At 45.3% G+C, this 22,537-nt stretch overlaps 1 protein-coding gene and 1 pseudogene across 1 annotated transcript in view; one reads left to right on the top strand and one right to left on the bottom strand.

Moving 5' to 3' along the window:
- The window catches only part of LOC146172553 (nose resistant to fluoxetine protein 6-like), a 101,058-nt gene that overhangs the window by 63,828 nt on the left and 14,693 nt on the right, over window positions 1-22,537 (bottom strand). The window lies entirely within an intron of this gene.
- LOC146172554 (uncharacterized) lies at window positions 8,954-10,656 on the top strand (annotated as a pseudogene).

Below are 22,537 nucleotides of genomic sequence, written 5' to 3' on the forward strand. Positions count from 1 at the left end.
CAGCCTCTATAGTTTCCGCTTCACGATTTCAATGTCGTGCTCACTTTTCTTTTGTCTCTTTGGAATATATTTTCTGGTTACGTGTAAAACTTTTAAGTGCTTAGACGCTGAAAGCAACCATAATACCTTGAAATGACATAAAAAACTGCCACAGTTTGCCCTTTCTTCTAAAACAGTGGTGTTCTAAGCGCCCCGCGGTTTTCCAGTAAAAGGCGTGGCTTCAGGACGCCAAGACAAGAATCATAGTGTAAATTGTGATGCACGCAGAGCTACAAGCAATGTTTAAAGGAAAGCTGAAACCCATGTGTTGTATAATAATATAAGTGCTTTTGCGCTCCCATTTTACGATATGTTGCTTTTCGACATTTATATTGGCTACAATCTTAAGCTTTCTTCTTCTACCACTAAACACTGCGATAAACTAAAGAATTACGTCATTATCTGTGAAGATTCAAATTCCAATTGGATTCTTCTAAACTCTTCTGTGCGTAGCCCATGCCGCCCAACAACGCCTCGCGGAATTACCGTCACCTTGCGTTGATTTGCTTCCTTCGGGCAAAGGTATATGCGTGTGAAATGTACCTAATTTATAGCTAACGTCACCTTCGGGCTTCTACTCGTAGCTGTGAGCTGCGGAGAAGGTCGAATAGCAAAACAGCATGATTAGTGTGATTATATCATAGTTTTAAACGTTAGCCTAAATTACTTCACATCGTTTTCAGATAGCTGTTACCCATTACACTGGTTTACATTTATTAAATGGTAAAACCTCTTGAGTTGCCCCTTTAGGTTTCAGAAAGAACGAATCGGACGCAGCGCATGCTTGGCGCTTTCTTTCGGCATCCAAGGAAGGAGAGAGGGGGCGCAGACTGAGAGAAGAATACAGCGCCAGCGAACACAGCGCCACAGCTTGGTTCCAGCCCACTCCGGCTGCTTGAAGGCTGCTCCATCAGTTTATGCAAAGTCGGTACAATTCTTTCTTTTCAGCATGTGCCGCTTTACGAAACTAGTCTTCATATAAAGGTAATATAAATGTTACATAGTATCTATAAGGGTAACAAGTGGTGCACTATCATACAGATTCTGTAGCTTTTTTCTGAATCAAGTTTTGATTCACAAGCAATATCAAATAATAAAGCGTTGAGCGGCGCAACAGCATCATGCAGAAGGTTGTTCAGAAACGTACAGTTTACCAGCCCTACTGACCAAGAAAACCGTCGGCGTTTATTGAGGCAAGGCGAAGTACCAAAACTCTGCCATCATCGTTGGCAGAACAAAGCCAGCGGGCGCATGTAGAAAAAGACAGATGTGGTTCACCAAAGCATGCGTGCGAGAGAAGTGGCGAGATTATACGGTAATTGTCTGCAGCTCGCGCCAAGGACATCCTCTACGCGCGTGTCTGTTGATTTCTCCTGGCATGCACGAGTAATTACACACATGGAAAGCGGGTCACCCAGATCAATTGTGCCCGGCGGCGGGCGTCCCCGCATGTATACAGACACCAACGAGGCGTGCCAGCGAATCAGTCGCACCCTACGAAAGCAGCATCGAAAGCAGCTTGGGGCAGTGGAACAGGTTGGGTTTTGTCTTCCAAGCGCCGTACTCGTCGCGAGAGTCTTCAATGTTCCCGAAGACATGTCGACGAAGAATTTACACAACGGGAGGCAGAGCCGATGCGACCAAAGCGCCAGCAAGACGCAGAGAAGCCGCAAAGAGAAACCGAGGCGATGCAAAGGAATACGCGCGAAAACCGACAAGACGCAGAGGCTACAGTACCATCAAAGACTCTATACAAGGTGGTCACGAAAGGTGTCACAAGACCGTCATTGAAAACCTATATATATATATATATATATATATATATATATATATATATATATATATATATATAAACTTATAATGTGTGTGTGTGTGTGTGTGCGTGTGCGTGCGTGCGTGCGTCACTGTCACACCACATTCCCGATTATCCTATTTAATTTTACCCATAATTTCGGACGCTGCACGGTCCTTCTTCAGCGTGATTCTCAATTGTACCCGGAAGAAGGACGTGTCACTATCCGCAACTACCGGTAAAATAAAATAGTGACAGTCGGACGATCGGGAAATTTGACTGACATCCTTTTTGAATTTCATATGTGTGTCTAATGGGTGTGCTCAGATAAGAACAGAAATCGAGGTTCCTTGACTATTTATCACTTTCAATGAAATCTTTATATGTGGGGAGCAAATGTCTCGGTACAAAGAAATGAAGTTAAGTTTTCCAAGATACGGTGTGGTTTTCTCGGAAAAAAATCTTATATGACTACAGGTAGAAAGCGCCGTTTTTGCCATTTCAAAATATTTCAAGTTTAGACACCAGCTGCTTTGGTACTAGAACTTTGTCATCTATTATATGTTACTTAAAAAATCTATGCAACGTTTGCTTTTATAAAAACTATTGTCACCTAGTGGTGACAAGGCCGTTGACACCAAAAGAAGACACAGGATTGATGGTACTGAAATTAACTCTCTATTGGGCTGACTTGCGCCCACAAAAGAACTAAGCAACTCGGCGGCGGCGACATAGTGCTCGTCGATCTTCGAACAAAGAATGCCCGTCACACTCGTTCAACGCTCAATATAAAGGCTGCTCAGAGCAATCTAGATAACGTCGCAAACTGCAGCTAGTACAACCTGGAACATTGTAGAAACATACGCAAGTGATCGGAATCTTCGATACAGATCTCGGCGCAATGTTCGCGACAAAGAAAATGATAACGCGTCGTATCGCGACAACGAGCATGAACAAACACAGAATGCAAAACTGATACGCGATCCAGAATCAGAGTGATAAGGCCGCATGCCGGCGGCTGTTAAAAAACAACAAATACAGTTTTTAACGCTTCGCGGCACTATTATCGCCTGTTTTGTTGTTACAGTTGATTTAGTAAAAAATTGAAAACTCGGCTTCCGGAGCGACGCGCTGCAAAAATGTTCATTTTCAACCTTACATACTGGATAACCGCTTAAGTTTGTTGTACTGAAACCTTTCCTTTGTATTTACACGATTACCTTCATACTTTCACACCTTATTTGGAGCTCTACATTGCTAGGTATGTTCTTCACAAGTCATCATATTCTCCAGATTTTTGCAAACAGCAAGAAAGGTGCAACTTTGATTCCAGTAAAAAAAAAAAACACCACCTTCGATTTTTATTATTATGGCAAGACTGACTCATCCGTTGCCAATAAAACTTTTGTCTGTATTATCAAGGCCTTGTTTACTTCTGGAAAAATTTGAAGCTCTACAGCTGACCTTTCTGTCTCCATATTGTCTTGAAACCAGCAAAAATTCATATAGTTAATGGAGTTTTATTCGAATTAAAAAGAACTACTCCGACTTCAATTTTGATCGAAATCAAATTAAAAAAAATTGTGGTTCAGTTCTGATTAACCCTAGTTGAATTGCGAAAGCAACGGCGGAAGGTTCTTTTGCCTGCTATATTTTTCCCCTATCATGCCCTATCAGTGTAAGGTGCTACATTATTGGGGATACTTAAGCTCATGATTTAAGGATACGACGCGAGAGCTTAAGCAAGCAGCACACTTATAAAGTTACGCTTCAACCAAGTCGTATGGACGTGCCTGCGTGTCGTAGGGGTAAGGAGAATGCAAACGATTCTGGCAGGCTGACTCTGATATCACCCTCCCATATGATATGAAAGGAGCGACCCGAGTTGGCAGCTCCTGCCTGTGGCATAGGGATAGCGTGAATTCAAATGTAATGGCAGGCTGAATTTTTGTGAGAAGACCGTAGCTACGCCTCTTTACGGTGTAGCTGCGGCCACACGAGGTCCCATTTTGGCTGTTGTAGTATTGCTTTCGCAATAAAATTTTAGGTGCTTTATAAATATCAGGCAATTAAATTATTGCGCTATAACAACTAAAAATATAAAATTAATAAATATAAAGCCCACTTCATTTGTTTTACGCTATATAATTATTCAGGGCGTCCCCTTAAGAAGTAGGCGTCAAACTTTGGACTTAGTACGCGCTGAATTTAGTTACGTTTTATCTTATGCAATATCCAAAGCCGTCTTATTGCTTATAAAGTTCTTTTTTGTATGTTGGCAGGGTTGATGATAGCTTAAATTGGAATAAATTTGCTTTTTCTTCCCATTTCATGGGAGAATGCCAGTGACGTTTGATTATCTGTATCAGTACACAAGTGTGCGTAATAAATCAGTGTCCTTAATGAGAGCCCGAAAAAAAGAATATTTTACTAGCCGAATTCAAGGTTATGCTGGAAATCCAAAAAAAAATGTGGGAAGTTATCAATGAGGTCACGCAAAACTTGCAAAGATGTCCCACACTTCCCTCTGATATTACTGAAAAAACTGTTGATGAATTACATTTTTCACAAGTGTCGGTCCAGATCTAGCTGCAAAGCTTCCTGATGCCAGTGCAAACAATAATCTTCCTGCGTCAGTTGTTAATTCTTTCGCTCTGCACGAAGTTGAAATCAATGAGGTGTTGACGGTTGTCATGGAGTTGAAAACAAACCAGGCAGCAGGCTTGGACGGCATTCCTGCAAAGCTTATTAAGGAAAATGTTGTGTATCTTAGGGCCCATACTATGCCGACTGTTCAACCATTCCCTGCTGAATTACCCATACCCGTCACCCTTAAAGTTAGCCCGAGTTACCCCTGTATTTAAAGATGGTGACCCTTCTGACCCCTCTAGTTACAGGCCTATTTCCGTACTTAGTGTTATTAATAAACATATCTGAAAAAAATTCTATCCAAACGTATTCTCCTTTTTTATGCAAAATATAATATTATCTGCCCCCAGCAACATTGATTTCGCCCAAAGCACTCTACTAGCTCAGCAGTCATTACACTCAATCAGGCAATTAACAGTGTATTAGACAATAATGAGCTGACCGCTGTTATATTTCTGGGCATAAAAAAAAGCCTTCGACACAGTGAACCATGGCATTATGCTTAATAAATTAGAAATATATGGATTTTGCGATAGGGAGCTCGACTTCCTTTCTAGTTACCTTAATGATCGCAAGCAAGTTGTCTAAATGAACAACCTAACATCAAATGTGCGGTGCGTATACACAGGAGTACCGCAAAGGTCAACACTCGGTCCGTTGTTACTTTTCTCACTTTACGTCAACGAGTTTTCTCAGATATTATCCTCAGCCAGTGCTCTCATGCATGCTGATGACACTACCATTACCGTTGCTGCTTGTTATACTGCCGAACTAGAAAGCATCGTCAACACAGAACTGAAAAAAAAAATGTCTGACTGGTGTATCTCATGAACAAATTAACATTGAACACTAAGAAAACTAAATACATACTGTTCCATTCATTGAAAAAATCACTGGACTCGAGTGATATTGGATTAACTATTAGTCAGACCCAGCTTGAACCAACCACTGTCTTTACGTACCTTAGAGTGACCCTAGATAAGCACTTACATTGGCAACATCAGATTGACTCGATTTGCACGAAGATTGCATCGGGTTGCTATGCTCTGCATCAAATTAGCCAATATTTTGATGTCCATATTCTGAGAGTCCTTTACTTCACATTACTACACACTCACCTATCATATTGCATTGAGTCATGGGGTTGGACATTTAATACTTACCTAGAACCCATTAGACGTCCACAAAAGCGAGCACTTAGAATAATCTGGTTTTCTGACTACTCTACATCCAGCAAGCCACTATTTATTAAACTACGCGTGCTGCCTGTTCACCTGCTTCGTCAGAAAAACACTGCTGAATGTATCTAAAAAATTGTATCAACCTCCCCTTTGATATATCTATATTAAACATCCCGTCACGTGCAACCCGTGCAACACTTACGGAAATTTTAATTTATCCATAAAAAGAAACGTTTATGGTGAGCGTATGCTGCAGTTTACGGGCGTCAAAATCTGGAATTCTCTAACCTATGACATAAAGCTTGCCAAGAACTTTTCCACTGCAATGAAAGATAACTGCCTTAAAATGAATGAAACACTTGGGTCCAAACTTGCATTCGCCTACTGTAACTTTAAATCGTTCGCCTGGTATTACCCATGTAATCCCGTCCCTACACATACCTGTATTTTATCTGATGCGATATTTCTTCGCGACATGTAACATTATGTATTGTAATAGTGGGGTGACATTATGCATTGATCTTTCGTTGCTTTAATTCTTGTATAAGTTCTACGCACTTTTGTTTGATTTGTTAGGTTTTAGTTTATATTTTCTTCTCTTCATTGGTAGTTTTACAACTGTATAAACGATAACTAACTTTCTTCACTTTTATTGTAAAGTTCCTTCTTCTGATGTCTCTAACTTTGAGAAATGGGTGCCTGCAACTTGTGTACTTTTTCTATTGGACCCTTTACTAGCCGCTGGCTAAAGGTCCAAGATGTGTCGCCCTATTTTCCTGTAGCGCACCAAAGAACAATAAAAAGAGCTTTTTTTTTTCTTTTATTGCGGTGTGCAGTGCTGTTCAATCCAATTCTTATTAATATTATTTCCTTTCTCGGTTATGACAAAAATTTGCAATACAATATTTTTGAAGACAATTTTTATAATGTGCACATTAAGCAAAATCATAAGCAGAAAGCTTGGCAGCATGATAGTTTCGATAGAAATAGATATTGATATATAAAAGCAGCCCGAATGAGTCAAGATGATGAGTATTCTTGTCAACAGGGCAATCTAGCAATGAAAAAAAGGCGTGCCAGCTGGGAGCGAGCCTACCGTCCACCTAACATGCAAAGCGTAACCTGCAGTTTAGGTGAAGGGCGGGTTCGCTCCTTGTTGGCTCGTGTTTTTTCTGAGCTATATAGCTATATCAATAAGAATCCTCATCATCTAGACTCATTCGTGCTGTTACAAAAGAACTCCACCAAAACTATCATGCCCTAACGCACTTTGCTTATGATTGTAATTTTCTGTAGATTAGAAAAATGGTATTAAAAAAATAGAGTATTGCTGATTTTTTTTCATAACCGAAAATGAAATATTATAATTAGCATTTCAATTGAATACCATTGCACCTCGCAATAAAAAGAAAATAAAGATTAAAGTTTAGACGTCCCTTGCGTTATCCTAAGAAATTGCCAGAAATTGCGAATTTATTCCATGTTAAACTTCCTTCGACCCTACCAACACAAAAAAGCTTTCTAAGCATCGAAAAGACTTTGGATATTGGATTAAATGTAGCTAAATTTAGCAAATAATATATTGAAGTATTGACACCTACTGGTTTAAGTGTAGCTATAAGCACTTCTGTAGATTGAAAAATGCGTTCAGTTCTACATTTATTTATATATATTATTTTACATATGCACACCTTTTTAGTGCCTGATATTTTTAAGTACTTAGGAATTCTTTTAGGAGATTTCGGTAAAAACCGATGTTGGGGTAGTTTTATAAATAAAGATCTCAGTTGTCCAATGTTTTACATTTCATTATAATTTTGGCCTATTTTAAATATAACATGGAGAAAGAACGGACAAATCTAGAGTTTCAATTTTTTTTAGAAATAAAAAACAAAGCCTGGATAATACAGACAAAACGTTTCAGCGGCAACACTTTGTTGATTCCTGCCGGAATTTAATGATGAATATCGGCAATTTTCAAGACAAGTGAGGTTTATATTTATTTTAGATAGCTTTAAACAATAATGCGACGCTCTTACAGTCCGTATTATTTCTTATGTAGTGAGGATACCTGAGATAGATTTTAATAAATATTGAAGATTTTTTTTTAACTGGACTCAAAGTTACCCCATTTTTTGCTGTTTTCAAATTTCGGGCGATTTTGTGGCTTTGTGGAGAATGCACCTAGATATTTGGAGCTCCAAAGTTTGTGTGGAACTAAGAGCGTAACCCGCATAATAAACAGAACAAGTTTTAGTACAAACAACTGAAGGCATCATGCCAGTCTGTAAGGTTGAATATTAACATTTTTGCAGTCGCGCCTCTCCTGAAGCAAAGTTTGCTCTTTTTATTAAATCAACTGCAATAACAAGACGGGTTTATAGTGTCACACACCATAGTACATGGAAAGGGTGAGCAAACACAATCGCCGGAACGCGGCTACTAAACTGGCTAATGGGGTGTTCTTCCTTGCTGCAACTGCCTTCGACTGGTTCGACAATCATGAGGATTCACTAACTACATGGGCTACCTTTACAAGTAAGATAAAGAAAAATTTTTGGGACGAACCTGCCAAGAAGAAGCGTGCGGAACAGACATTTCTTCACCGAGCGCAAGTACACTGAGAAACTTGCGCTGCATACATCGAGGCTATTTTAAAGCTATGCAAGCTAGCGAATTCCAGCATGCACGAGGAAGATAAAGTCGGCCATCTCTTAAATGGAATAGCAGAAGATGTTTACAATTTCCTGATTAGCAAACAGAGCCTGAACACCACCGCCGACGTTATAAAACACTGCAGAACATTTGAAGCTCTAAACGTGTGTCGAATCACCCCTAAATTCGGAAGACTGGCCAATGTAACCTCTTTAGCCAGTGTTGAAGCCTGTTCTCCACTTCCAATTGCTGATATGATACAGGAAATTGTGCGTAAAAAATTGTCCAGGTTCAGGGACACCATCTGCCATGAAGAATATCTGCGGCACAGTGAGATTGGCGCTGCGATCGCCGAAGCGAACGGACGCGTTCACGTCGGCTCCGTCATTTATGATTAATTTCGCAGTGCTAATTTGCGCGAATCGAAGTTTTCTCTATCTCGATGTGTTCGTGAAGTCGAAAAGCACCGACGGATATTGAAAGTTCCTAAAGGTACGCCTTTTCTTCGATTTACCGGACAATTTTCATCACCGCCGTGCTGGGGGCGTCCCGCTAGGTGTGTTCCGCGAGCGATAGGCCTCGTCGCTGTCGCGGCTGCCGCGGCTCGCCGCCTCGGCTGCAGCCACTCAGCCCCGAGATGGAGGAAACGTCCGTTCTGGCAACGATATCCGACTCTCCGATGACCATTCAAGTTCAAGGCGAAGACATTTCGCCCGAGGAATTCCACCGCGGCCATGGATGGACGCTCGCGGGGGAACGCATGTCAAGACTCCGTCAAAGAGACCTCGACGCGAAGCTCGCCGGCACCGACAACCAAGTAAGCAAGAAAGCGAAAGGAAATAAGAACGTTAGAGCCTCGGCCATCAAGGCAGCGAGAATGCCAGCCATGCCGCTGGAGGAAAACAAGATCGTAATCAGACCGCGAGGGGGACTCGACATCACCAAGATCGGCACTACGACCATCACTGCGGCCATTCTCGCCGCGGCCAAGATCACGAACGAAGAGAACGCATCGAACACGATCTGCCCGAACGCGCAACAAAATATAATGGTAATCTGCACGCCCAAGGAAGAAAACGCCGTCCGCTACGCAAGAATTCAAGCTATAACATCCAAGACAAGACCTTCGAAGTCAGCGTGTACCGCACGGCGCCGTACGACACCGTGAAGGGCATCATCCGAGGCATCCCTGTCGACGAGAAAGCCGAAGATCTCGACAGCAACATTGTAAACGACAGAAACCCACTCGCCGTAGGCGCCAAAAGAATCGGCAACACGACCACGATCATAGTAGCCTTCAGAGGACCCAAGGTACCGAACTTTGTCCGATATGGTGTCACGCTTATACCGTGCCACCTGTACAGAAAAAAAATTGACGTCTGCCACCAGTGTGGTCGGGTCGGGCATCGCAAGGACGTGTGCCCGACGCCAACCAACCGGATCTGCAGGGGCTGCGGCCAAGCGAACCCAAAAGAAGACCACAAATGTGCACCCAAATGCAAACTTTGCGGCGGCGCTCACCCGACTGCCGACAGAGAATGTAAAGCCAGATACAAGGTTCCCTACGTCGTTCACAAGCGTCAGTGGGAGCGCCGAAAGGTCAGCCATCAGCTGCCGTCGGAGAGCGATTTCCCACCCCTTGACAAGCCAGCTGCCCATAAGTCAAGAACGCCATCGAGAGACCGCGCGCAGTCGAGAAATAGCAGCTGCAGGAGCAAGAGCAGAGACGCTCGAAAAACGAAAACTCAAGGATCACCGTCGCGTGAGAGAGTCGGTTGGGGCAACGCAGCACGAGGTATCATGAAGACCAATCCGAGCTACAACGCCAAGACAGAAGACAACGCTTAAACCAAGGGACGAGAGATCAACGAGGCCCTAAAAAAGGAGAACGCGACCCTGCTAGCCACCATCAACAACCTCACCAAGGAAATCGCGGAGATCCGCAACACCCTCCGCAACGTCGAACAGCAAAGATCCAGCCCGAGCGGCAACAACAAGGCCGAAGAAACTACGGCCGACGCACACAAGGAGCCGGCAACGAAGAAGAGGGCCGTCGAATCACGCAAGACCAAGAACAACATGAGCAACTGCAGCAGCGACAGCAGCAACAACAACGTCGAGGCCAAACTCAACTGCCTCGAAGATATGATCAAATCGATGAAGCAAGCCGTCGAAGCCTTCCAAACGGAGAACGTCAATAGACTCAACAATCTGGAAAGAAGCGTGCAACTAATACTAAGCAACCCAACGTTTGCGCCAGTACAGCATCTAGTCAACCAAGCGCAGCAACACGGAGAATTCCGAATAGGACAATCATGGCCTCCAACTCCACAGGCATAACAGTGTGGCAGTGGAACTGCCGCGGCTTCGTCAAGAAGAGGGCAGTCGTCCAGCAGTACATCGAGAACGCGGCTCGCAAGCCCGACGTGCTCCTCCTCCAAGAAACACTAACGGACAAGCCGTCCCTCGTATTCAGATATGTGGCGCAAACAAAGACAAACACAGGAGAAGATCCACAACACACGCGCACACTACCAACTGTAAGAAGAACCGGAAAACACTTCCTCTTCTACACTCAGGCACGTCTCAACTTCTTCTTCTTCTCATCTTCCTCGTCTTTGCCAAGGGGAAAATGTCACACTCTTCCTCGCAGACCATAACCTTGTCCAAACATGGCGGTGACCAATCTCTTCTTTCTTTTCTTCTATTCTTCCTCTTCTTTACCAAGGGGATAGTGACACTTTCTTCCTCTCAGCCCAAAAAACATCGACAAAACATGACAGTCACAAATTCTATACTGTCTTGTAAATCCACACCACTGCATTGCCCAGTAACTCCTACCACACTGGACAGGTAAATATCACCACATAGTCACAAATCATGCACTAAAAACACCACCACACAAATACAGCAAATACAGTAGGACATGTCCATCTACACACCATAACTTAAGTAGTCCCTATCTATTGAGAAACTATATCTTGCCAACATCTAAGAAGCCACGAGGCCCATGTACTTAAGGGAAAAAAAAATAAAAAATTTTGCAAACTCCCATGGCCCCAAAAAACGTAAGATGAGTCCAAGAATAACAACTTTAGGCCAAGAATAACAGCTTGAGGCCCGATAATAATCTCGTTCTTTGCATAACTCAAGAGAATTGCTCAATAAAATTTAGTTCTTTTCTACGTAAACTCAACGAAGCTTCACTAATGCATCTTTCATTTTTCTTCTGTATCCAATATGCCTCTAAAATTTCGCGTGCCATCTTATCCCGACTCTTGCCTAATATGTTTAACCTACTAAACAACGGCTCACACTTGCACTTTTGGCAGTGCAAGGCTAAATTTGACCCTTTGCCATTTTCTATGGTCTTCTCATGTTCCCTCATTCTATCATTAATACATCTTCCTGTTTGCCCAATATATAGATTACCGCACGTCAGAGGAACCTCATAAATCACCCCCACCCGACATCCAATAAAACTCTTAACATGCTTCTTATCGCATTGCCCTTTGTTTTTTCTCCCTATTATTGCACATAACCCACCCAGTTTATTGGGGGCAGAAAACACAACTGGCACCTCAAACCTACTAGCCACCTTTTTCAGGCCGTGTGAAACTCTATGTATATAAGGGATCACTTGTGGTCGTTTATTCCTCAACATATCTGGCGATCTTTTTTTCCCTTTCATTTTTTGAAGCAAAGACTCTGCCACCCCACATATAATCATACCCGGGAAACCAGCCGCATCAAGTCTTTGTAATTGATTATTAAAGCTTTCCTGTGCCATATGTACACATGATTTTAACAAGGCCGACTCCAAACAAAGGGAAGCTATCCCTCTTTTTATAGTCTTTGAATGGGCTGATCCATATGGAAGTAGCTCTTTTTTAGCCCTGGGAAAATATTTCCAACACACTTCGCCATTACAAATTTTTATATTTAAATCAAGAAACTGCAATTTGTTGTCCACCGGTAGCTCATGAGTAAACGTAAGCCCTTTTCCTTGTATCTTAAAAATAGAAAGCACACTTTCCACACTTTGACTCACTGCAGCGCCCTTATCCACAATGACTAAGAAATCGTCAACATATCTAAATATTTTAAAACCTGATCCATTAAGGGCTGTATAAATTGCTCTGTCAACACAGAATAAAAAGATGTTACATAGAACTGGAGCAACACATGACCCTATACAAATGCCCCTTCTCTGCACATACAAATCAGACCCAAGCGATACAACAGTGGACTTAAGGTAAAACTCAAGTAGGGCTAGAAAATTGTCCACATTGACACCAGAAGAGTTCTGAAAGTCTATAGTCCCATTACTTTCAATGCATTCCCGCACCGAATCAAACAATTCTAAATGTGGCACCGAATAAAACAAATCCTCTACATCAATAGAAAAAAAGTACCCAAGATTGGTTTGATCTTTTAAAAAATTGATCACTTCAAAAGAATTCTTAGTAGCAAAGGGATCATGAACCTCCAAACCTTTTAAATGTTTAAGAAGATACCGGCTGATCTGATGCTGCCACGCATCACGTTCAGACACAATACATCTGAAAGGCGAGTCCGGTTTATGAGTCTTAACAGTAAAGAACACATCCAAACAGGCCTTCTTGCATTCACTGATCCCTTTTGCCAACCTGGTTAGCTTCATATCATTACATAACGCAATAGCTCTTGTTCTACAAACTTTCTTCTTCACTTTAACAAAATTTTTCTCAATTGCAATTGTCGCCTTCTCTTCAAAGAGTCCAGCCGGTATCACAGCAAAACCCCCTTCTTTGTCCGTTTGAAGTAATCGAAGGTTATTCTTTTCAAAAAACTTCACCACTTCTGCAGTACATTCCTTTGGTACCTTGTCCTTGTTCCAAGACGTCCTCATAATACTATCAAGCCCATCCAGTAAGCATCGGTCCCGATCTTCACCAGCTTTATCCGCTATCTTTCTGTTCAAGGACAGAAGCTCACAAGCTGGAATCTTGGGCGCCACACTATATTTCGGGCCCTTCTTTAGGGTATCAGCGACTTTTTCTGGAATAGCGATATCCCCCAAAACAACAAACTGCCTTGGCTTTCCAGTATGCTTTTCCATTTTTCTTGGCAGCAAGGCCACATATCGTAGCCACAAAAACTCTGTTGTCTGGGTCACTAGACGCCATGTTTCCTTCAATTTTCTTTCCGCAACCCACACAGGGTGTATTGTGTAGCATATAATACGAATCCAGTCTTTGAACTTTTTTTTTTTTTTCCCTTATGTACATGGGCCTCGTGGCTTCTTAGATGTTGGCAAGATATAGTTTCTCAATAGATAGGGACTACTTAAGTTATGGTGTGTAGATGGACATGTCCTACTGTATTTGCTGTATTTGTGTGGTGGTGTTTTTAGTGCATGATTTGTGACTATGTGGTGATATTTACCTGTCCAGTGTGGTAGGAGTTACTGGGCAATGCAGTGGTGTGGATTTACAAGACAGTATAGAATTTGTGACTGTCATGTTTTGTCGATGTTTTTTGGGCTGAGAGGAAGAACGTGTCACTATCCCCTTGGTAAAGAAGAGGAAGAATAGAAGAAAAGAAAGAAGAGATTGGTCACCGCCATGTTTGGACAAGGTTATGGTCTGCGAGGAAGAGTGTGACATTTTCCCCTTGGCAAAGACGAGGAAGATGAGAAGAAGAAGTTGAGACGTGCCTGAGTGTAGAAGAGGAAGTGTTTTCCGGTTCTTCTTACAGTTGGTAGTGTGCGCGTGTGTTGTGGATCTTCTCCTGTGTTTGTCTTTGTTTGCGCCACATATCTGAATACGATGATGCACCAACTAGCCTCTCAAGCCGTTATTTTAAGCCGTCCCTCCCCGGCTGCAGGGTGCACGCGGGCCCGCCCGACGGCAGAGGCCTGTGCACCCTGGTCAGGAAGGGACTCACCTTCGTCGAACACCGGCTAAGCAATGTCAGGATTGAACACACGCTCACTGAACTCATACCGACCAAGCAAAGAAAAAACAGCATCTTCATTTTGAACATCTACAGTAACCCATCGCGGAGACTCCAAGGGTTAAAAGCCATTCTTAACAAGGCAAGCACGACGGCCGGCCAGAGCACACTGATCGCTTGCGGCGACTTTAATGCGATGGATCCAGCGTGGGGCTACGTCAAGAGCAATGCGAAAGGCAGAAACCTATCCCAAGACGCGGCGGAACTCGACTATACCCTCATAACCGACCCGGCTTACCCAACGAGAATTGGCAACTCCGTGTCCTGAGATACCAGCCCCGACCTCACGTTCGTCAAGAACAACGAACCGATCATGATCACGTGGAGGAACAAGGGGGTGGACCTCGGTAGCGACCACATGATATTGGAAATCATCATATCGGAGCAGAGCAGCACCAAAGTCAGGAAACATACGTGGATCGATTGGTCCGCTTTCAGAGATAACAGAAATCAGGAAGCGGAACAGACCGAAATCGACGACATCGACGCGTGGACCAAGATCCTCCAAGATGTTCGGAACTCAACCAAAGACATAGTAACAGACCTCGAAACGAACAGAATGGATAGCCGACTGGCCCACCTTATCGAGGCCAAGCAGTCTATTCTCAACAGATGGAAACAACAACGCCTTAAACGTAGGCTATGAAAGAAAGTCGCGGAACTCAACAGAACAATCGAGGAACACTGTCGCACGCTATGTGCGCAACAGTGGAACGAGATATGCAACGCTGCCGACGGCCAGATGCAAAACGGGAAAACATGGAACTTGCTGAAGCATCTGCTCGACGAAACGAAGACTAAGTCACACCAAAGGAACCGACTGGCGAAACTCATCCATCGAGAAGTCACTAAACACGCCGCCGATAAGGTGACGAAACGCATCAGCGACAGATACCTGCCGACTACGCCCACGGAGTGCCATGGGCTGTACGGGGGGCTGCCCAACGCCCGTCTCGACAGAGATATAGACGTAGAAGAAGTTCGCACGGCACTGCAGGATCTCAACAGCAGGTCGGCGGCCGGGCTGAACCGCATCACCAACAAGGCGCTTAAGAACCTCGACGACAAATCCATAGAAAGCCTCACGAGCTATTACAACAAATGCTGAAAAACGGGAACGCTGCCGACGCAGTGGAAGAAGGCCAAGATTATCCTGATCCTCAAGCCGGGCAAGCCATCCGACGCGGGTAACCTCCGACCCATATCGCTCACATCTTGCGCGGGCAAGGTGTTGGAGCACGTCCTGCTCAACAGGTGGCAAGAATACCTCGAGAAAGAAGATCTCTGCCCGGAAACGATGATTGGCTTCAGGCAGCATCTAAGTACTCAAGACGCCATGATACAACTCAAGCACCAGATCATCGACGGCAACACTGGCGACAACAAAGCAGTACTGGGACTCGACCTGCAGAGCGCCTTCGACAAGGTGAAGCGCTCAGCGATCCTATCCCAAGTCTCGAAACTCAACATGGGAGAGAGATCATACAATTACATCAAAGACTTCCTCACGGACAGAACGGCCGAGCTCAGAGCGGGGGACCTCCAAGCACAAGAGAAGAAGCTGGGAAGCACAGGCACACCTCAGGGATCGGTCATCTCGCCGGTGCTTTTCAATCTCGTGATGATAGGAGTGGCCGAAAGGCTCAGGAACATCAAGGAAGTCCGACATACAATATACGCGGACGACATAACGCTGTGGGTGGAAGGGGGCAGCGATGCCCACATCGAATCCACCCTACGATCGATGCGATCGAAGACCAACTCGACGGAACGGGGCTCAGATGATCGCCGAGCAAGTCGGAGCTCCTCGCCTACCCGCCCGTCAAGCACCGCAAACCCAAGAGCAGCCCGAGAGAGTACGAGGCCATTAAAGTCAAGACCAGAGAGGGAAACGCGATACCAAGAGTCAACAAGATCAGAGTGTTGGGGATGACGATCGAGACGCACGGCAGAAACGGCGAGACCGTCACCCGGCTCTTGCGAAAGCGGCGAACGCCACGAGACTACTCAAACGAGTCACGAACAAGAAAAGTGGAATGAGGGAAGAGAGCCTGACCAGACTGATCCACTGGTTCGTCACATGTCACGTAGCTTACGCGGCGGCCTACCACAAGTGGAACAAGAGCGAGAGAAACAAGATAGATATACATCCGCAGAGCCTGCAAGACGGCACTGGGACTGTTCTTAACAACGAGCACCAAACGCCTCCTGCAGCTAGGGGTGCACAACACGCTGGAGGAGATAGCGGAGGCCCAACGTGCCGCCCAGCTCGAAAGACTGTCTACTACCAAGGCCGGCCGGAAAATCCTGGACAACCTGGGAATTGGATATCAAGGCAGGGAACAGACGCAGCTCCTCGTCCCCGATGAGATCAGGCTCAACATCAGAGTGGACTCGGTACCGAAGAACATGCACCCGGAGTATTACAAAGGGAGGAGAGCAGCGAGAGCCAAGGCGCTGATAGACCAGCACGCGGCCGACACACACGCACGCTACGTTGACGCGGCTGCGTATGCCAAGATACACGGGTTCACGACGGTCGTCGTCGACGCCACCGGCACCGTTCGCACGACCGCCAGCACGAGATGTACCAAGGCAGAGCAAGCGGAAGAGGTGTCCATCGCCCTGGCCATCGCCGACCGCGACTGCCACACAGTGCTATGCGACTCCAGGCAGGCGGTGAGAAATTACGCCAAAGGCAGGATAGCGAAAGAAGCTGTGCGCATACTGCAGGCACCAAAAACGACAATGGCAGCAGACAAGTGAGAATCAAGTGGTTCCCAGCACACGCGGGCGAGGCGTCAGACCGCAACGCCAACCACAACGAGACGGCACACGCCGAGGCGCGCGCGCGCTAACGGACCGCGCCTCGGTCGACTGGCCGCTGTGGTTCAGCACCAAAGACCGAATGACCGACTACAACGAAATAACCAAGGTGTTCCGCCTAGCTCGCAGAACTTTTCCACCCCCTTGCTCGGGGCTCAGTCGAGAGCAAGCCGTTTTATTCAGACAGCTACAGAGGGGCTCACTCCCCAGTCCGTCGCTGACGCATAGAATGTATCCCGAGACGCACGTGACAGACAAATGCAGTCTGCCGAACGGAGACGGCCGGCTTCGCACACATGCTGTGGAATTTTACCAAGTACCATGGAAGAAGCTAAGTCTGGGAGGATCCCGCCGCGACTGGAAGCAGCCGCAGGGAGCGACAATCAAGAGGAGCAACTCTGGGCCGTCCAGCAGGTCATCAAGGCGCTGGCCCGGCAGGGAACCAGCGAGCCGGCCACGGCGAGCGGGGACCCAGGCCGCGCGGCCGGTGCCCAGCGGACGACGTAGGCCCCGTCCGGAGCGCGGGCGCGCGAGCGCGCGTTCTACTGCAGTCCCCGAATAAACGTTTTACCAATCCAACAATGCGGCACAGTAGTGCACCGCAGGCAGATGTCGCCGCCCTTTCCACTCCATGGGTACAACCTAAAGGCGCTTCGGATATGGACGATCGTAACAACTCTGCCCAAAGTTATGTCCATCAGCCTACGGGAAGGAGGTCCGCCTACCCAGAGACCCGATTCGTCAGCAGCGAGAGCCTGGCTACAACCAACGTCGCGACTTTGTTAGTCAGTACTTTTATGCTGATCGCTGGCGCCCTCAACCTGTATGTTACAGGTGTGGCATTGCAGGGCACATCGCTAGGTATTGCCGCCGCCGCTTCCCTGCTCAAGACTATCGACCCCCGGCGAATATTCACAGACGACTGCACACCGAACAGCAGCGATTCCCGACTATGTCCGCTTGGGACACATACCATTCGACTCTTTGCGTAGTTCATCACCTGCATCTGATCGCAGTGTGACACCTTCCCCGCGACGTTGTTCATCCCCTCCACCTTCGGGAAACTAGGAGGCGCGGCCGATAGAGGTGAGGCCGCCGGCGAGTCGATGTCGTCCATACCTCTGTCCTTGTTTATGCTAAAGAACAAATTGGAAGTGTTTATTGATGGTGTGAGAACAGTGGCTGTTGTGGACACTGGAGCTACAGTATCTGTTATGAGCTTGAGTTTTAAGAACCATTTAGGTAGGAAAGTAGTGTTTAGTGGTGACCGCGAAGTGTTATTCCGCGATGTCGGTGGTGAACCTTTGATTCCAGTTGGTGTGTGTGCTTCAGATATTGCTACTAGTGGTCTAAAATGTAGAACAGAATTCGCAGTGCTGCCTCGGTCGACGCATGATGTGATTCTGGGGATTGATTTTCTGCAAGGGTGTGGCACAACTTTAGACTGTCGTACGGGAGAGAAAAATTAGAATTCTTCACTACTTTCGGCTCTTGTGTATACCTCAGTTCGGAGCATTTGCGGTGGAAGAAGACACAATTTTACCAGCTTTATCAGCATCATTCGTGCGGGTTTTCTCTATCCGAAATCAACGTGAATCGTTTGAAGCTGTAGTAGAACCGACACTCACCTGCTCTAAGAAGAATATCCTCATGCCTCGTTGCCTCGTTCCCGTGAGTAAAGGCCGCACTGAGCTGTGCACAGTCAATCACTCTGAAGAGCCAGCTTTGTTGCCTCGAGTCCTAAACGTCTCTGGTTCCGTAGCGGCGTTAAACAGCTCTGTCACAGAGCAGCACGTGCAGCCAGTTATGGAGACCGAAGTTTAAACAAAGATTAACATCCGAGCGTCGCATTCTAATGGAACAACTTCAGAAGCACGCGACAGTGTTCGACTTTGCTAAGGACGACTCAACACCACTGCCTATACCAGTCGTATTATATCCCACGATCAACACTGAGTCCGCACCTCCGATGCGCCAGAAGTCCTATCGAGTCTCAGCAGCTGAACGTAAGATAATCAATGATCAAGTTTAAGAGATGATAATGCGCGGAATTATTCGAGATTCTTCTAGTCCTTGGGCAGCTCCAGTCATCCTTGTTAGAAAAAAAGATGGCACATGCAGGTTTTGTGTTGACTACCGTCGCTTAAATACAGTAACGAAGAAAAATGTCTACCACTTCCACGTATAGATGACGCAATAGACTGTCTGCAATCAGCTTCATACTTTTCTTCTATTAACTTGTAATCAGACTACTGGCAAATTCCCATGCACACTGCAGATAAAGAGAAAACGGCATTCGTAACACCAGACGGTCTCTGAATTCAATGTTATGTCTTTTGCATGATGCAATACGCATGCCACATTCGAGCGGTTCATGGATACAATCCTGCGTGGACATAAGTGGCAAATTTGTTTATGTCATTTAGACGACGTAGTAATTTTGGCAAAACATTTCGTGAGCACAACAGTCGTCTGGATATTGTGCTTGATTGCATCTAACGAGCTGGATTTTTGTTGACTTTGAAAGTGTCATTTTGGGGATCGTGAAACAATTCTTCTTGTCACTTAGTTGACAAGGAAGGTGTTCGACCAGATCCAAAGAAAACTGAAGCTGTCAAAAGTGTTAAGACCCCCCCATTAGTAAAAGAGCTCCAGAGCATTTTAGGTCTAAGCTCGTGCTTTCGACGCTTTATACCAAGGTTTGCAGATATCGCTTACCCACTCACGTATCTGCTGCACAAAGATGCACCATTCAATTGGACCACCGAATGTGACGCAGCTTTCTGTCATCTCAAATTTCTTTTGACATCGGGCCCCATCCTACGCCACTTCTTCCCATCAGCTCAAATTGAAGTACACACTGACGCAAGTGGTATCGTTATCGACGCTGTACTTATACAACGCCATGGCCGTGCACAGCACGTCATAGCATATGTCAGCTGCTCGTTGAGTAAGAGCGAAATAAATTACACGGTTACTGAGCAAGAATGTCTGCCGTTGTTTTCGCTCTACAGCGCTTCCGCTCCTATCTGTACGGGATTGCTTTCACCGTCGTGACCGACCACCTTTCACTTTGCTGGCTCGTTAGTCTTCGGGACCCATGTGGGCGGCTCGCTCGGTGGGCTTTACGCCTACAAGAGTTTAATTTTACTGAGTGCATAAAAGGGGCCATAAACAATGAGATGCTGATTGCCTCTCACGTTTGCCGCTTCAAACGGCTTATGACGACGCTCACAACTTCGATGGGTATTTGGCTCCACTTTCGCAAACCTTCCCCGATTTCCGAGTTTTCCGAACCGAGCAACACAAAGACCAAACATTAACTTCTCTGTTTGATTCTGCCAACGATCCTATGAAGAACACATTTAGCATTCGCGAAGGATTCCTTTACCAGAGGAACTTCGCCTCTGGGGGAGCACGTATGCTTCTTGTCGTTCCAGAAAGCCTACGCATCACAGTTTTAGAAATGACGCATGATGACACCACGTCTAATCACTTAAAAGTGGCCTGAACACTCCACCGCACACAGCAGCGGTTTTACTGGCCGAAGATGCTTTCAATGATCGAGCGATATGTAGCCAGCTGTATGCAATGTCAGCGTTTTAAGCTGCTGACTTCAAGTCCACGGGGCAAACTGCGACCAGTCACACCTCCAACAGCCCAATTTGAGCAATTTGGCATTGACCTGCTTGGACTTTTCTCACGGTCTTCTAAAGAAAAGCGATGGATTATTGTGTGCGTAGATAATTTAACCCGCTTTTGTGAGACAGCCGCGATACCATCCGCTACTGCGTGTGAAGTATCTCATTTCTTACTTCGATTCATCATTCTTCGGCATGGCCCTTCTGCAGTCATCATTAGTGACCGTAGACGCGAATTCACAGCAGACATTGCCGAAGAACTTCTTCGCCTCAGAGCCTGCTGTTTTCCCCACTCCGCACCATATCATCTACAAACGAACGGTGTGGTAGAACGCACTAATTGGACGCTTACCACCATGTTAGCTATGTACGTCGCTGCAGATCGTAAGGACTGGGATGGCGTTCTACTGTACTCATGCATACAACAGAGCGCAACATGGGACAACAGGCTACAGCCCCTTCTACCTTATCTATGCTCACTTGCCTCGCTGTGATCTCGACACCATACTGTCATATTTCATACATGAAGAACCTTCTCTTGCTACCACGCTCTGTAGAGCTGAATAAGCTCGCAGGCTTGAACGCGTTCGAATTTTATCTATGCAAGAGTGTTCTAAGAGCCGCTAACGCGAGCGACACCAACACGTTTTTTATGTTCCTGGTGACATTGTATGGTTGTGGACACCTCTACGTAAGCTTGGACAGTGTCAGAAACTGCTGTCACACTACACTGGACCATTTGTTGTGTTAGAGTGCATCAGTGACTTGAACAACGTTATAGCACGCCTAACTGCAAGTGGTCGACGATCACGCCAGTCTCAAGTGGTGCATGTCGCCCGCCTAAAGCGGTTTCATTCCTGATGATCTATTTAACCCGCCCTACAGGCTTCTTCTGCGAGGAAGGAAATGTCACGCGCCATAACACATCGACGGAAGAAGAAGATGTACCGTCGGATGATCGGTAGAGGAAGAAGTAGAACGAGGGTCAGAAGGACGTTTGTAGTCTGGGTCCTACTTCCATCAATCACTCTGTAAATAAACCCCTCTGCGCGTACTAAGCACGTAACAATATAAAGGTTTCCAAAAGTAAAACCTGCATAGATTTAGTGAGTGAAAAATAATAAACCACAAGGTCTCAGTGCGGAAGCAGCAGGTCTCCAAACTTGCAACTTCTTGAAATGGCAAAACGGCATTTTCCACCTCTAGTGATATACGACATTTTCCGAAAACACTATGCCATATCTTGCAAAAATAGGGTCATTCCATAGTGCAAGACATTTTCCCATCAAATATAAAAATTTAATTGAAAACCAAAATGGTCATCGACCTCGATTACTAATGTTATCTGAACACACAGGTTATATATATATTATGGATGTGTTCAGATAAGAACGGTAAACTGGTAATCGAGGTCTCATGAACATTTTTGTTTTCAATAAAATTTTTATATGTGGTGAGAAAATGTCTCGACAGAAATGAATGAACCTTACTTTTGCAAGACATGCAGTAATTTCCTCGAAAAAAAAAAAAAACCATACATCACTAACGGTGGAAAACGCCGTTTTTGACATTTTAAAAAGTTGCAAGTTTGAAGCCCTCCTGCTTGCACACTAAAGCTTTCTTGTGCACTGTTTTCTACTCAATGAATCTATGCAACGTTTGCTGGAAGAAAATGTATTAAAACGCCTTTCCTTTTCGAACATATTTTTGTCAAAAAGCCCAAACTTTTCTCTAGGGGCTACACGCTGCAAAAAAAA

The sequence above is a fragment of the Amblyomma maculatum genome, unplaced genomic scaffold, assembly GCF_055883805.1.
Source record: "Amblyomma maculatum isolate TAMU_Amacu unplaced genomic scaffold, ASM5588380v1 scaffold_13, whole genome shotgun sequence".
NCBI lineage: Eukaryota > Metazoa > Arthropoda > Arachnida > Ixodida > Ixodidae > Amblyomma > Amblyomma maculatum.